Below are 24,791 nucleotides of genomic sequence, written 5' to 3'. Positions count from 1 at the left end.
ACCTCGGTTTACAATGTGTTTTATTTTCTAATGTAAACCATGCAGGGATTAATACTGCCCCAGATCGGTCTATAATATATAGGTTTACACTGTAGGGATTATTTATTTTACTTATATATATATATATATATATATATATATATATATATATATATTATTTTTTTTTTATCCAAAGCAAAGAATCACTGCAGGTTGCCAAAACAGTTCCACCACATTAACTTATAGTGGTCCTAGTTTCACACGGTCATCAGACCGTTTACCACGTGTGCAATAAGTGTAGCTTTCCAAGGCCTCACAGGTAACTGTAAACCGCTATAAACACGCACGCGACATAGAGAGATAAACCTTGTAAATAGGGCTCTATGATGCTTCTAAGCCTCCTGGGCCCATAAAGTGTTAACATCCTGCTATTTAAATTTAAAGGGAAAATAGAGATTTCAGATGTTATCCAGAACAAAGTCCAGATTTTGCCATTACCACAATATTCAGATGATATCACCGTGGCTGGTAATATTTAGTCAGTTAACTCCGTCAGGGCCAGACGCAGATATATCCTGTACACAGCTGTGATGGGGGCCGGGATGCGGGACAGGTTCTATATGTTTTTATCCTGAGGTAAAGAACATACGAGAGGCAAATGAGCGCACCCCCAGCTCTCAGCATCTCTCACCATCTCCGGCACAGCAGCCTCCGCTAGCAGTGAGAGAGTTAGGGGAAGTCAGGGAGATGGGAGAGGCTGAGACAGCTGTTTTCAGTGACTCACACTTACCAAGCACTAAGATAGTAAGGGATAAACAGTATGGGAATAAGGAGAGTGCCAGTGAAACAGATTGTTCTTTCAGAGTCCTTATACCTAATGCTTCAGCTTCAAGTTTTATGTCACTGAAAAGGGTCTGGAAAGCAGCAGATTACTGGGACTGCAGAAGTGGAAAGCGGAATCAGGATGTTAGTGTCTGTGTGGGTCATTATGTCAATGCTGAGGCCGATGGGCATACTATTCATGCGGGGTGTTGTAAAGAAAGTGGATGCGGTCAATTTACCTACAATCAAAATCCCGACGGTCAAATCCCGACAACCACTGATCGACGGTCCAAATCCTGACAAGGTCAAAATACAGATATGGTCAAAATACCGACATTTAAAATACAGACAAGGTCAAAATACAGTCATTTAAAATGTCGACAAGTCAAAAAGTCGCCATGAGTTTTTTATTTTTTTCATTGAAACCGACTTGTTCATACTTTACCGCCCCAGTCGACCTGGAGGGGGGAACATAATAGTGTGCCGAGCGCAGTGAGGCACCGTGCCTGAAGTATGTACACTTATATGGTGTCCATGTTGACCTATGTCAACATACACACCAAAAAAACCACAGAAAAACTTGTGTCGACTTTTTGATCTGTCTGTATTTTAAATGTCAGTATTTTGACCTTGTCAGGATTTTGACCGTCTGTCAACTATTGTCGGTACTCTGACCGTCGGGATTTTGATTGTAGGTATTTCATACTAAACCCGTATAGAAGATCTACAATGTCTAGGTCGACCCCATATGGTCGACATGCATTAGGTCGACACTGACAAAAGGTCAACATGCATTAGGTAGTCACAGGAAAAGGTCAACAGGTACAAATGGTCAACATGAAATGGTTAACACGGAAAATGGCCGACACAAAAAAGATGGACACAACATTTTTTTTGTGTTGTTTTCACCGTCAGAGCAAAGGGAACCCCAATAAGTGTACTGCGTCTCCTTGCATGATGCGGGCAAGGTGCCTCGCTGCACTCAGCACAAGTTACTATTCCCACCCGTAGATGGTAAAGATTTAAAAAAAGGCAAAACATTTATAAAGATGTGTTGACATGTGTCGACCATATGGGTGTTGACAATTGCCATGTTGACCATTTGAAACATCGACCTTATTCATTGTCGACACAATGCACGTTGACCCTTTGTCAGTGTCGACCTAATGCATGTCGACCATATGGGGTTGACCTTTTGCCTGCCAATCTATACATTGGAACACTGGAATCCATTCATGAGCACCATCAGTGGACCATCAGCCACATCAGCAGATATTGCGTCTGGCCATGGCAGGCACAGAATGTCCGACGGACCATGGTCACGGGAACTGCGTGTTTAGATGCATTCACTGACAATGACACGCCCCTGCCTGTTACCACACCACCCCCAGTTACCACCCAGAAACGCCCATTGAAATGACATAGATCTCCATGCAATTTAAATCTGCGTCTCCCAGTGGTAACCATTGGGACACATGCGCAGAGGGAAAACATTAAATGCTCACGCCCAATGCTTTCCCTGCGCCAGACTCAGAATCACCCCCGGTGTGTATTGATCCCATAGCAGTTATTGGAGAAGTGTGCATCCATCAGGGCCACCTTAACAGCAATGAAGGCCGAGGGCAAAGCAATGCACTGAGGCCCTCTACCCATCCATTCATGGGTTATGACATGCCCCTCCTGCAGTCTCCACCGTCTCCACATGCTTCCATACAGTGCATGGCTGTCAGCTCTCTGATTGGTGGATAGCTCCACCCATCCACCAATCAGCTAGTGTCACCATTGTTTAATGCTTGCCTGTAGTGTGAGCTGTTACTCATGCTTCTACCCGCATTACATTTGCATTGCAGTTTTTTTTTCTCTAAATGCATTTTGTTCTATTTTTGCTTATAGCGCAGGTAAAAGCATCAGCCATGACTACCAATGACCTGTCCACACTAATAAACACAAACTCAGGATAAAGGCAAACACATACAGAATATTTTTAAAAATCAAATATGCCCTAACACTGATGGTTTCAACTTTAATAATGATGAGACGTTGGTTATTTGGGTGGTAATACATATAGTAATAATCGGTATCCGGACTCCAGGTCGACAGCACAAAGGTCGACACACCTTAGGTCGACGCCAATTGGTCGACACACCTTAGGTCGACATGGACAAAATGTCGACATGGAAAAAGGTCGACATGAGTTTTTCACGATTTTTTTCTTTTTTTTTAACCTTTTCATACTTAACGATCCACGTGGACTACGATTGGAACGGTAAAGTGTGCCGAGCGAAGCGGTAGCGGAGCGAAGGCACCATGCCTGAAGCATGGCGAGCGAAGCGAGCCATGCGAGGGGACGCGGTGCACTAATTGGGGTTCCCGGTCACTCTACGAAGAAAACGACACCAAAAAACATAAAAAACTCATGTCGACCTTTTTCCATGTCGACCTTGTTCCTGCCGTCCTTTTGTCCATGTCTACGTTTTGTCCATGTCGACCTAAGGTGTGTCGACCAATTGGCATCGACATAAGGTGTGTCGACCTTTGTGCTGTCGACCCTCAGTCCCAGACCCGTAATAATCAGATCAGAACATCAGCATGAAGTCTTCACATGGCTGAAGCTTGGGTAATTAGTGTATTTTAGAGATGTGCGCCGACCCCTCTGTTTTCGTTTTGGTATTGGTTTTGGATCTGTATCTCCTTTTTGTTTTGAATCTGTATTTGGTTTTGGATCTGTATCTCCTTTTTGTTTTGAATCTGTATTTGGTTTTGGATCTGCATTTTTTTTTCTTCAAAAAAATCGTAAAAACAGCTAAAATGACATAATTTGTGCCTGTTTCTGTTCCTACAGTATTATTAACCCCAATAACATTAATTACCAGTCATTATTTTCTATTCAAGTTTGAGCAACTCACAGCTCACAATGGCCCTCATTCCGAGTTGATCGCTCGCTAGTTACTCTTAGCAGCCGTGTAAACGCATAGTCGCCGCCCACGGGGGAGTGTATTTTCGTTTTGCAGGAGTGTGAACACCTGTGCAGCCGCGCGGCAGCAAACACTCTTTGTGCAGAACAAAACCAGCCCTCTAGTTACTCATTCTGTGCGATGATTGCTGCGACGAGTGACACGGTAATGACGTCAGATACCCACCCAGCAAACGCCCGGCCACGCCTGCGTTTTTCCAAACACTCCCAGAAAGCGGTCAGTTGCCACCCGGAAACTCCCAAGTCCTGTCAATCTCCTTGCGTTCGGCTGTGCGATTGGAATCGTCGCTAGAACCAGTACAAAACCACAAAGGACTTCGTACCCGTACGACGCACGTGCGCATTGCGGTGCATACGCAGATAAGACTTTTTTTTCACTGATCACTACACAGCAACCAACGGCAGCTAGCAATCAACTCGGAATGAGGGCCTATATTGTTTTCATCCAGGTTAGGCTAAAAGGTTGCACCGAGGTAGCTGGATGACTAAGCTAAGCAACAGCAGTGGACCGCACAAACATGGCAATTCAACCTCCAACATGGCACGTCTAGGAAACAGAATGGCACTGCAGTGGCAGACAGGGTGGCAGATTAATAAACTATGGGGGTAATTCCAAGTTGATCGCAGCAGGAATTTTGTTAGCAGTTGGGCAAAACCATGTGCACTGCAGGGGAGGCAGATATAACATGTGCAGAAAGAGTTAGATTTGGGTGGGTTATTTTGTTTCTGTGCAGGGTAAATACTGGCTGCTTTATTTTTACACTGCAAAATAGATTGCAGATTGAACACACCCCACCCAAATCTAACTCTCTCTGCACATGTTATATCTGCCCCTCCTGCAGTGCACATGGGCCCTCATTCCGAGTTGTTCGCTCGGTATTTTTCATCGCATCGCAATGAAAATCCGCTTAGTACGCATGCGCAATATTCGCACTGCGACTGCGCCAAGTAATTTAACAATGAAGATAGTATTTTTACTCACGGCTTTTTCGTCGCTCCGGCGATCGTAATGTGATTGACAGGAAATGGGTGTTACTGGGCGGAAACACGGCGTTTTATGGGCGTGTGGTTGAAAACGCTACCGTTTCCGGAAAAAACGCAGGAGTGGCTGGAGAAACGGAGGAGTGTCTGGGCGAACGCTGGGTGTGTTTGTGACGTCAAACCAGGAACGACAAGCACTGAACTGATCGCACAGGCAGAGTAAGGTTGAAGTTACTCAGAAACTGCTCAGTAGTTTGTAATCGCAATATTGCGAATACATCGGTCGCAATTTTAAGAAGCTAAGATACACTCCCAGTAGGCGTAGGCTTAGCGTGTGTAACTCTGCTAAATTCGCCTTGCGACCGATCAACTCGGAATGAGGGCCATGGTTTTGCCCAACTGCTAACAAAATTCCTGCTGCGATCAACTTGGAATTACCCCCTATGACTACACAGGAAGACAGTCAGATATGATTCAAACTGCGCTTAAAAGTGGTGCAAGATAGAATTGTTCTTGGTCCCTCACCATTCACCTTTACTGTATGTTGTATATATTAAACAGGACATGCACAGTGTAACAAACCAATCACTTCAGCGACAGGGACTGCCACTTTGGTGGAAATAATTGGTTTGTTTGGGCCCCCACAAAACAAGCAACCAATGGGCAGCGGACATTGCTGGCAATAATCTCTATGTACAAAAAACTGTCTCTACATGGGCAAGATGTCATTATCTGATTCCTAACCCCCATCAGTCTGTACAACATCTTCTTCACACAATATTAATTTGTCCCCGCTGGAATCCACCATTACAGGTCCCTCTGTATTTTTTTAACATAATTGCTGGTAAAGGTCTTCCTCGTGGAATTTGTAATTCATTTTGATGAACATCATCTTTTCTTTTGGAGATGTAACCTCCTACGCCGATCGTTGAGAAGATTCCGACTGCACAGGAAACTCTTTCTGAGTACACACTGGAGGGTGGGCAACTTAAGTAAAGCAAAAATAAGATTTTACTCACCGGTAAATCTATTTCTCGTAGTCCGTAGTGGATGCTGGGGACTCAGAAAGGACCATGGGGAATAGACGGCTCCGCAGGAGACTGGGCACATCTAAAGAAAGCTTTAGGACTATCTGGTGTGCACTGGCTCCTCCCCCTATGACCCTCCTCCAAGCCTCAGTTAGGACACTGTGCCCGGAAGAGCTGACACAATAAGGAAGGATTTTGAATCCCGGGTAAGACTCATACCAGCCACACCAATCACACCATATAACTCGTGATAGGAACCCCGGTTAACAGTATGATAACAATGGAACCTCTGAATAGATGGTTCGCAATAACAACCCGATTTGTGTAACAATAACTATTTACAAGTATTGCAGACAATCCGCACTTGGGATGGGCGCCCAGCATCCACTACGGACTACGAGAAATAGATTTACCGGTGAGTAAAATCTTATTTTCTCTGACGTCCTAGTGGATGCTGGGGACTCCGTAAGGACCATGGGGATTATACCAAAGCTCCCAAACGGGCGGGAGAGTGCGGATGATTCTGCAGCACCGAATGAGAGAACTCAAGGTCCTTCTCAGCCAGGGTATCAAATTTGTAGAATTTTGCAACGTGTTTGCCCCTGACCAAGTAGCAGCTCGGCCAAGTTGTAAAGCCGAGACCCCTCGGGCAGCCGCCCAAGATGAGCCCCCTTCCATGTGGAATGGGCTTTTACAGATTTAGGCTGCGGTAGTCCCACTGCAGAATGCGCAAGCTGAATAGTGCTACAAATCCAGCGCGCTATAGTCTGCTTAGAAGCAGGAGCACCCAGCATGTTGGGTGCATCTAGGATAAACAGCGAGTCAGTTTTCCGGACTCCAGCCGTCCTGGAAATATAATTTTTCAGGGCCCTGACTACGTCCAGTAACTTGGAATCCTCCAGGTCCCTAGTAGCCGCAGGCACCCCAATAGGTTGGTACAAGTGAAAACCTGATACCACCTTCGGGAGAAAGTGAGGACGAGTCCTCAACTCTGCCCTATCCATATGGAAAGTCAGGTAAGGGCTTTTTTTTATGACAAAGCCGCCAATTCTGACACATGCCTGGCCGAAGCCAGAGCCAATACATGACCACTTTTCATGTGAGATATTTCAAATCCACGGTTTTAAGTGGCTCAAACCAATGTGATTCCAGGAACTTCAAAACCACATTGAGATCCCAAGGTGCCACTGGGGCACAAAAAAAGGGGCTGAATATGCAGCACTCCCTTACAACGTCTGCACTTCAGGCTGACATCCTTCCTGGCTTTGATCAGGATAAGAATGACTTCCTCCGGAATGCCTTTTTCACTCAGGATCCGGTGTTCAACCGCCATGCCGTCAATGCAGCCGCGGTAATTCTTTGAACAGACAGGGCCCCTGCTGCAGCAGATCCTGTCTGAGTGGCAGAGGCCATGGGTCCTCTGAGATCAACTCCTGAAGTTCCAGGTACCAAGCCCTTCTTGGCCAATCCGGAACCATGAGTATAGTTCTTACTCCTCTTTTCCTTATTATCCTCAGTACCTTGGGTATGAGAGGGAGAGGAGGGAACACATAAACCGACTGGTACACCCACGGTGTCACTAGAGTGTCCACAGCGATCGCCTGAGGTTCCCTTGACCTGGCGCAATATCTTTTTTATTGAGGCGGGACGCCATCATGTCCACCTGTGGTCTTTCCCAACGGTTTACCAGCATTTGGAAGACTTCTGGATGAAGTCCCTATTCTCCCGGGTGGAGTCTGCTGCGGAAGTCTGCATCCCAGTTGTCCACTCCCGGAATGAACACTGCTGCCAGTGCTACCACATGATTTTCCGCCCAACGGGGAATCCTTGTGGCTTCTGCCATCGCCCTCCTGCTTCTTGTGCCGCCCTGCCTGTTTATATGGGCGAGCGCCGTGATGTTGTCTGATTGGATCAGTACGGCTGGTGAAGCAGGGGCCTTGTTTTGCTTAGGGCCTTGTAAATGGCTCTTATCTCCAGAAAATTTATGTTAAGTGAAAACTCCTGTTTTGGACCATAGTCCTTGGGATTTTATTCCCTGTGTGACTGCACCCCAGCCCCGAAGGCTGGCATCCGTGGTCCCCAGGACCCAGTCCTGTATTCCGAATCTGCGGCCCTCTAGTAGATGAACCCTCTGCAGCCACCACCGCAGCGACACCCTGGTTCTTGCCGACCAGGTTATCCGCTGCTGTATCTGGAGATGGGACCCGGACCATTTGTCCAACAGGTCCCACTGGAAAATCCTTGCGTGGAACTTTCCGAATGGAATTGCTTCGTACGAAGCTACCATTTTTCCCAGGACTCGTGTGCATTGATGTACCGACACCTGTCCCGGTCTTAGGAGGTTTCTGACTAGAGATGACAACTCCTCGGCTTTTTCCATTGGAAGAAACACTTTTTTATGGTCTGTTTCCAGAATCATTCCCAGGAACAGAAGACGTGTCGTCGGGACCAGCTGTGACTTTGGAATTGAGAATCCAGTCCTGCTGTTGCAGCACTTCCCGAGAAAGTGCTACCCCCTTACCAACTGTTCCTTGGACCTCGCCTTTATCAGGAGATCGTCCAAGTACGGGATAATTAAAACTCCCTTCTTGCGAAGGAGTATCATCATTTCGGTCATTACCCATGGTAAAGACCCTCGGTGCCGTGGATAATCCAAACGGCAGCGTCTGGAACTGATAGTGACAGTCCGGTACCACAATCTTGAGGTACTCCTGGTGAGGAGGGTAAATGGGGACATGCAGGTAAGTATCCTTGATGTCCAGAGAGACCCTGTAATCCCCCTCGTCCAGGATCGCAATAATCGCCCTGAGCGATTCCATCTTGAACTTGAATCTTTTGTTATATGTGTTCAAGGATTTTAAATTTAAGATGGGTCTCACCGAACCGTCCGGTTTCGGTACCACAAACATTGTGGAAAAGTAACCCTTTTCCTGTTGAAGGAGGGGTACCTTGATAATCACTTGCTGTGAATACAGTTTTTTGGATAGCCACCAACACTGCCTCCCTGGCAGAGGGAGTTGCCGGTAAGGCAGATTTTAGGAAACGGCGGGGGGGAGACATCTCGAATTCCAGCCTGTACCTCTGAGATACTGTTTGAAGAACCCAGGGATCCACCTGTGAGAGAGCCCACTGTGCGCTGAAATTTCTGAGACGGGCCCCCACCGTATCCGGGTCCGCCTGAGCAGCCCCAGCGTCATGCTGTGGACTTACCGGACGCAGGGGAGGACTTCTGCTCCCGGGAACTAGCTGTGTGCTGCAGCTTTTTCCCTCTACCTTTTCCTCTTGGCAGAAAAGATGAGCCTCTAGCCCTCTACTTTTCTGGGGCCGAAGGGACTGTACCTGATAATACAGTGCTTACTTTTGCTGTGGGGTAGCTTGTGGCAAAAGTTTTGATTTCCCAGCCGTAGCTGTGGAAACGAGGTCTGAAAGACCATCCCCAAACAGTTCCACCCACTTCTAGGGCAAACTTCCATGTGCCGTTTTGAATCGGCATCGCCCGACCATTGCCGAGTCCATAACCCCCGTCTGGCGGCAATGGTTTTACATAGCCCTTATTAGTGATGCCAGTCGGCAAATATCCCTCTGTGCATCACGCATGTATAAGACAGCGTCTTTTATATGCTCTATTTTCAGCAAAATATTGTCCCTATCTATAGTTTATCCGACAGGGAATCTGACCACGCAGCTGCCGCACTGCACATCCATGCCGAGGCAATAGCAGGTCTCAATATAATGCCCGTGTGTGTGTATATAGCTTTAAGGGTAGTTTTCTGCTTTCTATCAGCAGGTCCTTCAGGGCGGCCGTATCCGTGACGGTAGTGCCACCTTTTTTAATAAGCGTGTAACCGCTTTATCTACCCTAGGGGTTATTTCCCAACGTGACCTATCCTCTGGCGGAAAAGGGTACGCTGCTTAGAAATTATCAATTTCTTATCGGGGGAAGTCCACGCTTCCTCACACACCTCATATCAATTCCTCAGATGCAGGAAAACTACTGGTAGCTTTCTGTCACCAAACATAATACCCTTTTTTGTGGTATCTCGGGTATTATCAGAAATGTGTAATACATTTTTAATTGCCTCAATCATGTAACGGGTGGCGCTATTGGAAGGTACACTAGTCTCATGGTGTCGACCCCGCAGGGGGTGACATCCCATTCACAGGCATTTACTCCACCTCCACATCATTATCCTCATCATACATGTCGACACAGCAGTACCGACACACAGCACACACACAGGGAATGCTCTGACAGAGGACAGGACCCCACAAAGCCCTTTGGGGAGACAGAGGGAGAGTATGCCAGCACACACCAGAGCGCTATATATCACAGGGATATCACCTGTAGAGAGTGTTTTCCCTTATAGCTGCATAATATATATATATACTGCGCTAATTAGTGCCCCCCCTCTCTTTTTAACCCTTTTCTGTAGTGCAGAACTGCAGGGGAGAGCCAGGGAGCGATCCCTCCAGCAGAGCTGTGAGGGAAAATGGCGCCAGTGTGCTGAGGGAGATGGCTCCGCCCCTTTTTCGGCGGGCTTTCTCCCGCTATTGTAAAAGTTCTGGCAGGGGTTAATAAACACCTATATAGCCCCTGGGGCTATATATGGTGTCAGTTCGCCAGCCAAGGTGTTAATATTGCTGCTCAGGGCGCCCCCCCCCCCAGCGCCCTGCACCCATCAGTGACCGCAGTGTGTGGTGTGCATGAGGAGCAATGGCGCACAGCTGCAGTGCTGTGCGCTACCTTGGAGAAGACAGAAGTCTTCAGCCGCCGATTTTCCGGAACACCTTCTTGCTTCTGGCTCTGTAAGGGGGACGGCGGCGCGGCTCCGGGAACGGACGACGAGGTCGGGTCCTGTGTTCGATCCCTCTGGAGCTAATGGTGTCCAGTAGCCTAAGAAGCCCAAGCTACCACCACTTAGGTAGGTTCGCTTCTTCTCCCCTTAGTCCCTCGGTGCAGTGAGCCTGTTGCCAGCAGGTCTCACTGAAAATAAAAAACCTAACATATACTTTCTTCCTAGGAGCTCAGGAGAGCCCCTAGTGTGCATCCAGCTCAGCCGGGCACAGAAATCTAACTGAGGCTTGGAGGAGGGTCATAGGGGGAGGAGCCAGTGCACACCAGATAGTCCTAAAGCTTTCTTTAGATGTGCCCAGTCTCCTGCGGAGCCGTCTATTCCCCATGGTCCTTACGGAGTCCCCAGCATCCACTAGGACGTCAGAGAAAATAGTTTGTGCAAGGGCCTCTAAATTGCCTTTTTTACTGCCAGTAGTGAAACGGACTGTCTGCAGCATCACAGTAATTGTATGAAATATTACACTGCAGTACGGCCTGTAGCTTCACAGTAATTGTATGAAATATTACACTGCAGTACGCCCTGTAGCTTCACAGTAATTGTATGAAATATTACACTACGGTACGGCCTGTAGCTTCACAGTAATTGTATGAAATATTACACTGCAGTACAGCCTGTAGCTTCACAGTAATTGTATGAAATATTACACTGCGGTACGGCCTGTAGCTTCACAGTAATTGTATGAAATATTACACTGCAGTACTGCCTGTAGCTTCACAGTAATTGTTTGAAATATTACACTGCAGTACGACCTTCAGCGTCACAGTATTTGTATGAATATTACACTGCGTTACGGCCTGCAGCGTCACAATATTTATATGAATATTACACTGCAGTACAACCTACAGTGTCACAATACTTATATGTAATTGGGGTACAACCTACAGCATCACAATATGTGTATGAATATTAAGCTGTGGTATGATCTGCAGCGTCACATGTATGAATATAACACTGCGGTCTGAATTGCACCGTCACAATACGTGTATAAATATTACACTGCGGTACAACCTACAGTGTCACAATACTTGTATGAAATTGGTTCTATATTTCTATTTTTTATTATAGTTGTAACTTTTTTTACACTGGAGCAAAGCCCCTGGAGGACACAGCAGCCCCTGGATGGACAACACAGCACCCCTAGACAGACACAGCACCCTTGGAAAAACACAGCACCTCTGGATGAACCACAGCACTATAGTAGCTCCAATGCCGGAGTAAAGTTGTGCGGCAATCACCGGGACCTTTATGCAATCCAAAACACACTAGAATCCGACAGCGGGAAAATGGCGCTAAACCCTGTAATAATAGGCGCACACATGGGGCATGCATGCCCAAGGAAGTGGGATAATTGAACAGCTCTGGTGGGTGCCCACTATATTTGGGCGCCCACAAAACAATTGAATTTGCCCCCAACGTGCCGTTTTGGGGGGCACATTGCCAGCAACTTAATCGCCACCCAAGGACCTTATAGTGATCATTGGTATATACATATCTCCCAACATATGGGAGGTAGAATTCGGGAGCACTGAATTGTCATAGCCTCATGTCCTGCCCCTGTTTCCATCACTCTGGGGGCATGCCCACCATTTTCGGAGGTATGATATCTAGTAACAAATTTTTCGGAATCTACCAAATATCGCTATTTCTATTAATCTACTGCAAGCTCTGAAACCAATTATATATTTTTATTATTATATCTAGTCTGCAATTTAAAATAATACATTTGGTTTATGTAAGTGAAACAATATCTGCGCTCCATTAGATTTCTATATAATCTATGAAGGCTACCTGGTAGGCAACCAGCTGGCTTGAAGACACAGTATAGATCAGCCAACCCACCAGTGGTGATTACTTTCCCAATGTTAAATACGAGAAATGCAGTCTGTGAGTCCTGTGAATATAGATAATCAATTATTGCAACCAGCTTCTAATGCCATCAGACGGGTGACAGCCTGAGATGAAGGCTTTCTGGTTTGGATGAATCAGCCGGGAGAGATGTGGGGTAAGGCAAGATGCCAAGATATCTTACTGTTATTTAATATCCGTATTAATAGCCCAAACCGGTCTATAATTATTTACTAATGGACTGTCTTCCTGTAGTTATGGTTTACACAGTAGCGGATCTTGCCACGGGCAAGCAGGACTTTTGCCCGGGCCGCCGCCTTCCGGAGGGCGCAGGGCGCCGCACCAGGGCAAGATCCGCTGCTGCTGTGTGCCCCCCGCTGCCGCTGGCCGCTGCCCCCCGCTGCCGCTGGGAAGGGAAACTAGAAGCGTACGCGTCTAGTTTCCCTTCGTGGAGAGGACCTTTGCTGTGCGGTGCGCGATGACGTCATCGCGCACCGCACATCATTTCAGTCTGTACAGGGGGCGTAAATGACCACGCCCCCTGTACGAAGCCACGCACCCTAATGCCGCCCGGGGCGCCAGAAGCCCCGGAACCGGCCCTGGTACAGAAATGTTTGCGGCAAGCTGTCAGAGGGAAGGGCGTATCCCCTGTGAAACATCAGTAAGTACACGTCAGATTAGTGATAAAGCCTAGTGCAAATGTGTTATACTATAGATCTTTAAGCAGACCTGGTCATGGTGTCTTGCTGTTTCTCAGATTCTTAATTGCTTGTATAACCTTCTCATGGGTAACCTCTGCAGTAATGTCTAAAGTGCCCTACACACTGGGCGACGGCAGCAATTTGGACGCCAAACGATCTGAATGATGATCGTTATCGTCCAAATTGTTTTGCATTGCAAAACGCTGGGAAACCAACGATGAATGACTGCGGGGATGCGCATCGCTGGTGACTACACACTAAACGATATGAACGATATATCGTTAATTTCTGAGCAATATCGTTCATATCGCCCGTCACCATCGCCCAGTGTGTAGGGCACTTAAGTCCTCTGTTACCAAACATGGGGGGGAATTTATCAAAGCTTGCAGAGAGATAAAGTGGAGAGAAATAAAGCACCATCCAATCAGCTCCTGTCATTTTTTTAACACAGCCTGTAAAACGACAGTTACAAGTTGATTGGTTAGTACTATATGATTGGTTCCCACTGATCAATAATTTAATTTTTAATACGATCTTGGAAGGGTGTTAGCAGCACGCCCCTGCGATATGCTCTGAGTGGTAGCAGGACTCCTGCGCATGTATGACCTGCTTCGCATTCCGTAGCTTGGTAAATCTGACAGCATCGATATCCCCATAGAAACCTATGGGGGTTGCGGCTGCCGGCGGGAATGGAGAGATCGCGACAGATGTCAGATATATCAGCTGCGGTCCTTTAGTCATACATTTAGGTGGAACTAATTATTTGCACCTCCCGCCTACAAAAAAAAAAACATTTGAAGCCGCAAATATTTACTGATAAATGGGAAAGAGAAATCAGAGGGATCAGACAGCATTATTACTTCAATTATTTCAGTGCTGTTTACTGACGCAGCTATCTTTATATACCCTGTACTTGTCCTATATTGTACTCAATTGTAAGTCACTGTCTTCATGTTTTGCTTATCCATTTACTCTGTAATTGGGCCCTGCGGATCCCATGTGACGCCATATAAATAATGGATAATAATAATAACAGAGCTTAGACTAGTGATGGCCAACGGGCGGCACCCCAAACTTCACACGTGGCCGTTGAAATGTATGACTTTGCCTACCATTGGCTTAAAACTAATACCAATACAATATCTGAGAAAGTCTGGATGATTGGCCTTTATATCCCTGGTATGCATTTTAACTCCATGAACAGTAGGGCCTTTGTTGTGTACTGATTTAATTTATGGCCACTTTGGGAACTTTGCGGTCAGCGGTTGACCGAAAGTAACCTCACCGCTGACCGCAAAGTTCCCACCATTGGATACAATGGAGTGCATAGGCGCTACATTGTATCTCTGCCGTGTGCAGCCTCACAGACACTACAGGAGCACACAGCCAATCAGGAGAGTGCCACGACGTGGCGCTCCCTGATTGGCTGAAGGGACCCTCTTTGACAGGAGTCAGGGGGGGTCCTGGCAGTCGGGGAAAGGGGTCCCATGTGTAAACATGGGACCCCTTTCAGTGCGTGGTCGGGTTTCCGTTTTTTTGTTTTGCCAAGTACGCGGATTATACAAAGAAGACAAGCAACACTGGATTATGTGAGTATAATTTTTTTCACAGGTACCCCGAGGATTCTACATGGAGAAGAGGACCGAGCCTCGTGTGAACATAGGTAAGTATGTATGTTTGGAGGTGTGCATGCATGTAATAAACTTATACTGTCACGGTGTGTGTGTCCTGTTTTTTGTTGGGTATTTTTTTAGTAGTAGTACTACAGGTACCAGCGGGCCCGGTTTTCCACCGCATGCTGGTACTTGTGGTTCTCCAAGTACCAGCTTGCGGGGGAGGCTTGCTTGGACTTGTAGTACTGCTACTAAAAACAATATTCTGTTTTTTTACACTTGGCTATCAGCCCCCCATCCGCCGCACTTGGATGGGAGGGACAGCCTCGGGCTTCACCCCTGGCCCTTGGGTGGCTGGATGGGGGTGACCCCTTGATTTAAGGGGTTCCCACTCCTCCAGGGTACCCCGGCCAGGGGTGACTAGTTGGGTATGTAATGCCACGGCCGCTGGGACCACAATAAAAGTGTCCCCCGGCTGTGGCATTATGTACCTGGCTAGTGGAGCCCGGTGCTGGTTTAAGAAATACGGGGGGACCCCTACGCTTTTTGTCCCCCGTATTTTTTGAACCAGGACCAGGCGCAGAGCCCGGTGCTGGTTGATGAAATATGGGGGAACCCCTGTCATTTTTCCCCCCATATTTTGTCAACCAGGACCGTCTCAAAGAGCCCGAGGCTGGTTGTGCTTAGGAGGGGGGACCCCACGGAATTTGTTTCTGAATTTTTAACACTTTAAACACCTTCTTAAGGTACACAATGAAGCCCTGCACGGATCTCACAGATCCGGCCGGGATTCCTTGTGTTTTGTCAGGCAGTGTTTTACTCATCACTCCCGTAAAACACTGCCTGACATTACGAATCACATCGACATCGGAAAATACGAATTTAGAAAAATCAGCAGCTTAGTGAATGATCGTATCAGGATTCAAAAAGTTGCAGTAAAATGCACCCGATACCATTCGAGTTCAAACACCCTTAAAAACGGCAAAAACACGAATCTTTGTAAATATACCCCAAAGGCTTTGAAGACGTCTGTTTAGGAAGTTTCTTCATATCAGATCATTTATTGATGAGCTGCATTATGTCACGATCCGGGTATCTGGACGTCATTACCTGCCTTTCAGATGTCTCCTGAGGCTCGCTCAGCGTTCCAAGGCCGGATCTCATCTGTGTCCACATACTGCACATTCCTCCTGTCACGCTGAGATGCTGTCACAGCGGCGCCATGTTTGAATCCTGCATGGCGTCTCCCGTTCTCCGCGGCCTCCGCCGCCGCTCCTCTGTTATAGGTGCAGGTTGTCAGTGTGGTGTTCCATGCCTGCCGCGGCCTCCGTTGTCATCCACGAGTATCAGCATACATTTCTCAGTCTGGCGTCTCCTGTCCTCTGCGGCCGGCGCCGCCATTGCAGTTATGTTTCCACATGGTTTCCTAAACCAGTTTTCCCTCCAAGTTCTAACATGGGCGCAGCCATGTTGGATTCAATCACATGCTTCAGTTCCTCCAATCCACTGCCTGGAAATCTGCATAATTGCCCAGCCAATACCTGCATTGCTGCAGGTATAAGTATCCTGTGCCTGGGCCAGGAAATGGTCAGTGCTTTGTTTGTCATACCTTGTTCCAGTCTCTCTCCTGTGGTTGTGTTTCCAGGTTCCAGCTCCTGTCTCCAGCATCCACCAAAGAGACCCGCACCTGCCTACCATCCTGCGGTGCAGCCTGACTCTGCAGTCCTCCGTGGCTGATCCAGTTTCCAGCTATTTCATCTGCTTCCAGCAGTATCCACTACCACCGGTAATCATCCTTCAAATCCTCTGTTTCCACGCTCCCTAGCATCTTACTATATTCACTCCGTGTTTCATCACCTGGCTGGTTCCACTCAGCATTCATTCAGTGACTTTATCATCTGGCTGATTCTATTCCGCATCCACTCCGTGTCTTACCACCTGGCTGGTTCCATCCAGCAATTACAACAGCTGATTCACGTTACCAACTTCATCTGTTCCATCTACTGGCATGTTCCTTGGATATCTTCACTACTACAGCCAGGCCTGGTAAGGTTATTCCATCTAAGGACTGTAACAGCTGTTCTTACCTACCAGTGTCCTGTGTAACCATTTCATGGCCAGAGTGCTCCAGGAATCATTTTATTTATCATTTCCATTATTTACCTTGAATGCTGTTTGTTTACACGGAGTCTGTTAATAAACTTTTATTTTGACTTTTACCTGGTTGTCATGGTCACACCTTCGGGTTTCCTTTTAACACTTACATGTCCAGGGGTCTGATTAAACCTCCCCGGTTTAAGTTCCTCTCAGCCCCTACAACTGAGGCTTTCTCCTGTCAGCCAAAACCCTCAGTTGTGACAGTAAGCACTGACCATATGAATCCAGCCGGAGACCAGGATCAAGCGGCTAGGCCGATGCAAGAACTGGCAGCCAGACTCGAACATCAGGAGGCTGCACAAGGCCACATCATCCGCTGTCTCCAGGATCTCTCTACGCGGCTGGATGGGATTCAAACGACCCTCCGTGGACCTGGCACGTCCGATGCGTCCACTACAGTGACACCAGCTGTAACCCCACCCACCTTACCCATTTCCATTCCACGTCTTCGTCTCCCAATGCCAGCAAAGTTTGACGGATCTCCAAGGTTCTGCAGGGGATTTCTTAACCAATGCGAAATCCACTTTGAGCTTCAGCCTGGCAATTTCCCCAGCGACCGTACTAAAATTGCCTATATCATTTCCCTTCTCAGTGGCTCAGCCCTTGACTGGGCATCACCTTTATGGGAGAAGTCTGATCCCCTGCTGTCCTCCTATACGGACTTTGTGGCAACATTCAGGCGCATCTTCGACGAGCCAGGCCGGGTAACCTCTGCTTCATCTGAGATTCTCCGTTTACGCCAGGGAACACGTACTGTGGGACAGTATCTCATACAGTTCAAAATCCTGGCATCCGAACTGGCATGGAATGACGAGGCCCTGTATGCTGCATTCTGGCATGGCTTATCAGAACGCATCAAGGATGAGTTAGCTACCAGAGACTTGCCCTCTAAGTTGGATTAGCTAATTTCTCTTTGCACGAAGGTTGATCTACGTTTCAGAGAGAGAGCAACCGAGCGAGGAAGATCGTCTGCTCCAAAATCTTCTGCTTCTCCTCTTCGTCAACCGTCTCCATCCAAGGATGAGCCCATGCAAATTGGCCGTTCCCGTCTATCTCCCGCTGAGCGCCGAAGACGTCTCTCTGAGTCTCTCTGTCTCTATTGTGCAGCTCCGTCTCACGTTATCAATGCCTGTCCCAAACGTCCGGGAAACTCCAAATCCTAGCTCGCCAAGGAGAGGGCCGGCTAGGAGTAATGATCTCCTCTCCATCTCCTCACGATTGTAATCTCCCAGTCTCGCTTCAAGTTGCTCAACGTTACAGGAACGTCATTGCCCTCCTTGATTCCGGAGCAGCTGGGAATTTTATAACTGAAGCATATGTTAAGCGGTGGTCCCTACCCACCGAGAGACTTTCTTCGTCCATCTCCTTAACTGCAGTGGATGGCAGCAAGATTTTTGACGCAGTTATTTCTTTAAGGACTCTACCAGTTCGTCTGAGAGTGGGAGTTCTTCATGCAGAATTTATTTCCTTCCTAGTGATTCCAAGAGCCACACATCCAGTGGTTTTGGGCCTTCCATGGCTCCGTCTCCACAATCAGTCGATTGACTGGACGACTACGCAAATACTAGCATGGGGTCCCTCCTGTGCTAAGACTTGTTTGTCCAAAGTGCTTCCTGTTTGTTCTTCTTTCCCCAGGTCGTCTGATGTTCCACCTCCTCCATATCAAGACTACACGGACGTGTTCAGTAAGGCTTCTGCTGAAATCCTTCCTCCTCATAGAGAATGGGACTGCCCAATTGATCTCATTCCAGGGAAGGTTCCACCTCGAGGCCGAACTTACCCGTTGTCTCTGCCTGAGACGCACTCCATGGAGGAGTACATCAAAGAGAACCTGGCGAAAGGTTTTATCTGACCTTCTTCTTCTCCAGCTGGCGCAGGCTTCTTCTTCGTTAAGAAGAAGGATGGTGCTCTGCGACCGTGCATCGATTACAGAGGTCTGAACGACATTACCGTCAAGAACCGGTATCCTTTACCTTTGATTACAGAGCTCTTCGATAGAGTCAGCGGAGCAACCATCTTTACAAAGTTGGATTTGAGGGGTGCCTACAATCTCATCCGGATCCGTGAGGGTGACGAGTGGAAGACCGCCTTTAACACCCGTGATGGACATTATGAGTACCTCGTCATGCCCTTCGGATTGAGCAACGCTCCAGCTGTTTTCCAGCATTTCGTGAATGAGATCTTCAGAGACATCTTATACCGCCATGTCGTGGTTTATCTAGATGATATCCTCATCTTTGCCAATAATCTAGAGGAACATCGTTTCTGGGTAAAGGAGGTTCTGTCCCGTCTCCGTGTCAATCATCTCTATTGCAAATTGGAGAAATGTGTCTTTGAAGTTAAATCCATTCCGTTCCTAGGTTACATTGTGTCCGGTTCCGGACTAGAGATGGATCCTGAGAAACTACAAGCAATCCAGAATTGCCCGATACCCTTAACCCTCAAAGGGGTCCAGAGGTTCTTAGGGTTCGCCAATTATTACAGAAAGTTCATACGAGACTTTTCCACCATTGTGGCGCCTATCACTGCATTAACCAAGATGGGTGCTAACCCGTCCAAGTGGTCTGAAGAAGCTACGCAAGCTTTTCATCTTTTAAAACAACGTTTCATCTCTGCACCAGTTCTGAAACAGCCCGACACCGACTCTCCTTTCATCTTAGAGATTGGAGTAGGAGCGGTGTTATCCCAGAGGGCTAAAGATGGCCATCTACATCCCTGCAGTTTCTTCTCCCGGAAGTTCTCCCCAGCTGAGCGCAACTATGCCATTGGCGACCAGGAGTTGCTAGCCATCAAGCTCGCTCTTGAGGAGTGGAGATATCTGTTGGAGGGAGCTTCTCATTCAATCACGATACTTACCGACCACAAGAATCTTTTATACCTGAAAGGCGCACAATGTCTTAACCCCCGTCAGGCCAGATGGGCACTTTTCTTTTCCAGGTTCGACTTTAAACTCCAGTTCTGTCCGGGCTCTCAGAATCGCAAGGCCGATGCCCTTTCCCGCTCTTGGGAGCAAGAAAACGAGTCAGAGTCTTCAGACAAGCATCCTATTATTAATCCGTTGGCATTCTCCACGGTAGGGATGGACTCTACGCCCCCACCAGGGAAAAGTTTTGTGAAGCCGGTGTTAAGGAAGAAGCTCATGTATTGGGCCCATGCTTCCCGTTTTGCCGGACATACAGGCATTCAGAAAACCCTCGAGTTTATCTCTAGGTCCTACTGGTGGCCAACTCTGAAGAAGGACGTCAAGGAGTTTATTGCCTCTTGCCCAAAATGTGCCCAACACAAAGTTCCCCGCCAGTCTCCTGCGGGGCAACTGGTTCCATTATCTGTTCCCAGTCGACCGTGGACCCATTTGTCGATGGACTTTGTTACAGATCTGCCTATATGCAACAAGTTTAATACCATCTGGGTGGTAGTTGACAGGTTCACCAAGATGGCACATTTCATACCCTTCACCGGTCTCCCGTCAGCTTCCAAGTTGGCCCAAGTGTTTATCCAAGAGATCTTCCGACTTCACGGTCTTCCTGAAGAGATCATCTCCGATCATGGAGTACAATTTGTAGCCAAATTTTGGCGAAGTTTGTGTCAAGCCCTCCAAGTCAAGTTAAAGTTTTCTACAGCTTACCATCCTCAGACCAATGGTCAAACCGAGAGGGTGAATCAGGACTTGGAGGCCTTCCTCCGCATTTATGTGTCTTCCTCCCAAGATGACTGGGTTCAACTCCTTCCTTGGGCCGAGTTTAGCCACAACAATCAATACCATTCCTCATCCTCCTCAACACCATTCTTCATCAACTATGGATTTCACCCTAAGGTTCCAGAATTCCAACCGCTTCCAGCAACTTCTGTTCCAGCAGTGGATGTCACCTTGCGTCAGTTTTCAAACAACTGGAAGAATGTCTGCGCAGCCCTGCTTAAAGCCTCATTTAGGTACAAGAAGTTTGCCGATAGGAAGCGTAGAGCGGTTCCTGCTCTCAAGGTGGGTGATCGAGTATGGTTGTCCACGAAGAATTTGAGGTTGAGAGTTCCCAGCATGAAATATGCTCCTCGTTACATCGGTCCTTTTAAAATTGAACAAGTCATCAATCCTGTTGCTTACAGACTCCAGTTACCTCCCTTCTTGAAAATACCCATGACATTCCATGTTTCCCTGTTGAAACCGCTGATCCTGAATCGGTTTCATTCTGCACTTCCTCCAACTCCTAAAGTTCAGACTCAACGGGGAATCGAGTATGAGGTGGCCAAGATTCTGGACTCACGTTTCCGTTACGGTCAGTTGCAGTATCTTATTGACTGGAAGGGCTATGGTCCTGAAGAACGCTCTTGGACCAATGCGTCTGATGTCCATGCTCCTGCCTTGGTCCGGAATTTCCACTCGAAGTTTCCTCTAAAGCCTAAGAAGCGTCCTGGGGCTACTCCTAAAGGGGGGGTGCTGTCACGATCCGGGTATCTGGACGCCCTTACCTGCCTTTCAGATGTCTCCTGAGGCTCGCTCAGCGTTCCAAGGCCGGATCTCATCTGTGTCCACATACTGCACATTCCTCCTGTCACGCTGAGATGCTGTCACAGCGGCGCCATGTTTGAATCCTGCATGGCGTCTCCCGTTCTCCGCGGCCTCCGCCGCCGCTCCTCTGTTATAGGTGCAGGTTGTCAGTGTGGTGTTCCATGCCTGCCGCGGCCTCCGTTGTCATCCACGAGTATCAGCATACATTTCTCAGTCTGGCGTCTCCTGTCCTCTGCGGCCGGCGCCGCCATTGCAGTTATGTTTCCACATGGTTTCCTAAACCAGTTTTCCCTCCAAGTTCTAACATGGGCGCAGCCATGTTGGATTCAATCACATGCTTCAGTTCCTCCAATCCACTGCCTGGAAATCTGCATAATTGCCCAGCCAATACCTGCATTGCTGCAGGTATAAGTATCCTGTGCCTGGGCCAGGAAATGGTCAGTGCTTTGTTTGTCATACCGTGTTCCAGTCTCTCTCCTGTGGTTGTGTTTCCAGGTTCCAGCTCCTGTCTCCAGCATCCACCAAAGAGACCCGCACCTGCCTACCATCCTGCGGTGCAGCCTGACTCTGCAGTCCTCCGTGGCTGATCCAGTTTCCAGCTTCCAGCTATTTCATCTGCTTCCAGCAGTATCCACTACCACCGGTAATCATCCTTCAAATCCTCTGTTTCCACGCTCCCTAGCATCTTACTATATTCACTCCGTGTTTCATCACCTGGCTGGTTCCACCCAGCATTCATTCAGTGACTTTATCATCTGGCTGATTCTATTCCGCATCCACTCCGTGTCTTACCACCTGGCTGGTTCCATCCAGCAATTACAACAGCTGATTCAAGTTACCAACTTCATCTGTTCCATCTACTGGCATGTTCCTTGGATATCTTCACTACTACAGCCAGGCCTGGTAAGGTTATTCCATCTAAGGACTGTAACAGCTGTTCTTACCTACCAGTGTCCTGTGTAACCATTTCATGGTCAGAGTGCTCCAGGAATCATTTTGTTTATCATTTCCATTATTTACCTTGAATGCTGTTTGTTTACACGGAGTCTGTTAATAAACTTTTATTTTGACTTTTACCTGGTTGTCATGGTCACACCTTCGGGTTTCCTTTTAACACTTACATGTCCAGGGGTCTGATTAAACCTCCCTGGTTTAAGTTCCTCTCAGCCCCTACAACTGAGGCTTTCTCCTGTCAGCCAAAACCCTCAGTTGTGACACATTACATGCTGTAAGAATACATTTCCTTATGAGTTATGTCACTGAAATAATTTATTATGACTGCTTTATAGGCAGTCCAGACAACAGATAATAATGGACTGTTACAGTAACAAGAATCCTCTAAAACATTATTAATAAAGTCACTGATTGTGGAGTAATTGATTATCCCGGGGTAATCTTTGGATTTCCTAAAAGCTAGATTTAGAGTGACCACCACTGAGTATTGGGAAACACAATTAGAGAAAGTAAGTTTAGGTTTTAATGTGTTTTGAATAAATATATTACCATATACGGGTATGGCACATCGCGGACCGGGTAGATAGATTATTGGGAGGGGCGGGAATGACCCGGCGGTCTTGGTGCATGTTGGCACCAACGACAAAGTTAATGGTAGGTGGGATGTCCTTAAGAAAGACTATAGGGACTTAGGCCAGAAACTTAAAAAAAGGACATCTAAGGTAATATTCTCCGAAATATTACCAGTGCCACGCGCTAGCCCAGGGAGACAGAGTGAGATTATGGAGGTAAATGTGTGGCTTAGGGACTGGTGTAGGAAAGAGGGGTTTGTGTTCTTGGAACATTGGGCGGACTTCTCAGTCAGGCGCAACTTTTTTCTCGCGATGGATTGCACCTGAATGAGGAAGGGGCTGTGGTGCTGGTGGGAAGGATGGTTAGTAGGTTGGAGGAGCTTTTAAACTAGTAGCCAGGGGGGAGGGTTTAGCTAGAGACTATGGGTCAAGCAGTGAGAATAGTAGGGATGGTGGTAGTGAGATAAATGGGGGTGGAGAAGGGGGGAGGGAAAGTGCAGCCGGTAAGGAAATTTAAATGGGTTCTAATAAGGGTATCAAGAAAGGTATTGCCAAAGCATTAACTAATAACAATTATGTGTCATCTTTACAGCCTATAGAAAATGATGTACGGGACATAAGAGAAAATACTTATGTCAGGGCGGTAAATTTAGACGGGAATATTGGGTTGATCAAAGAGAAATGTAAGGTGGGCAATACTAAGTACAGTGGGGTTGGAGTGGCAGCGAGAAGGACAGTCTGTATCAGTAACTCAAGGGATGCACTAGTAAAGGATAGGATATCTTTAAAAAAACAAACGAATAAAGGAACAGCTAAACTAAAATGTATGCTTGCAACCGCTAGAAGTCTAGCAGGTAAAATGGGGGAATTGGAATTGTTAGCATCAAAGGCTGAGTATGACATTATAGGTATTACGGAAACATGGTTGGATGACTCTCACGACTGGGTTGCAAACTTGGAGGGGTATTCTCTTTTCAGGAGGGACAGGGCAAGCAAAAGAGGAGGGGGTGTATGTCTTTATGTTATACCATCACTTAAACCATACTTAAAGGAGGTTATCTGTGAGGAAACTGGTGATAATGTGGAGTCACTATGGATTGAAATCTCAAGTGGGGGTATTGATGCAAAAAAACTAGTCATAGGCATGTGCTACAAACAGCCGGGTATTAGCATACAGGAGGAAGAACAACTCTTGCAACAAATCGAAACGGATGCGGGATTGGGGGACACCCTTGTGATTGGCGATTTTAATTACCCGGATATAAACTGGAATAACGATTAATGTGCTAAAACGAGGGGCAATAGGTTCTTAAATATGTTAAAGGTTCACTATTTATCTCAATTAGTCGAGGACCCAACTAGGGGTAAAGCTACCTTGGATCTAGTAATTACTAATAATGTGGATATTATATCAAACACTAAAGTTGGGGAGACCTTGGGTAACAGTGACCACTATATGATCACATTCGACATCTGTTTCAGGAAACATAGCTACAGGGGTTCCATCAAAACTTTTAATTTTAGGAAGGCTAATTTCAGTATGCTGAGACGTGCACTTAACGACAGAGTGGGAGATTTTGTTTAATAACAAGAATACTTCGGAAATGTGGGATGTTTTAAAGGGGTTGCTGGATAGCAATATTCATAAATGTATTCTCATGGGCAGTAAACGCAGGCGTATTAAACTCAAGCCGATGTGGCTTAACAAGAACGTTAAGGCAGAAATGGATAAAAAAAAGTGGGCTTTCAAAGCATTTAAATCTAATGGAAAGGAAGAGTCCTTCAAGTATTACAAGGAATGTAAT

The 24,791-nt window shown here is 47.1% G+C and overlaps 1 protein-coding gene across 1 annotated transcript in view; it reads right to left on the bottom strand.

The window, feature by feature from the left end:
- The window catches only part of CDH15 (cadherin 15), a 97,610-nt gene extending 96,928 nt beyond the window's left edge, over positions 1–682 (bottom strand). Inside the window, exon 1 of the mRNA XM_063945534.1 lies at positions 478–682. The gene's annotated coding sequence lies outside the window, so the exon portion shown is untranslated. The remainder of the gene's footprint in view (positions 1–477) is intronic.
- Positions 683–24,791: the final 24,109 nt, after the last annotated feature.

Source organism: Pseudophryne corroboree, chromosome 11 (assembly GCF_028390025.1).
Source record: "Pseudophryne corroboree isolate aPseCor3 chromosome 11, aPseCor3.hap2, whole genome shotgun sequence".
Classification (NCBI taxonomy): domain Eukaryota; kingdom Metazoa; phylum Chordata; class Amphibia; order Anura; family Myobatrachidae; genus Pseudophryne; species Pseudophryne corroboree.
Note: the sequence above shows the minus strand (reverse complement) of the source record. Positions and strands in the feature narration are given on the sequence as shown.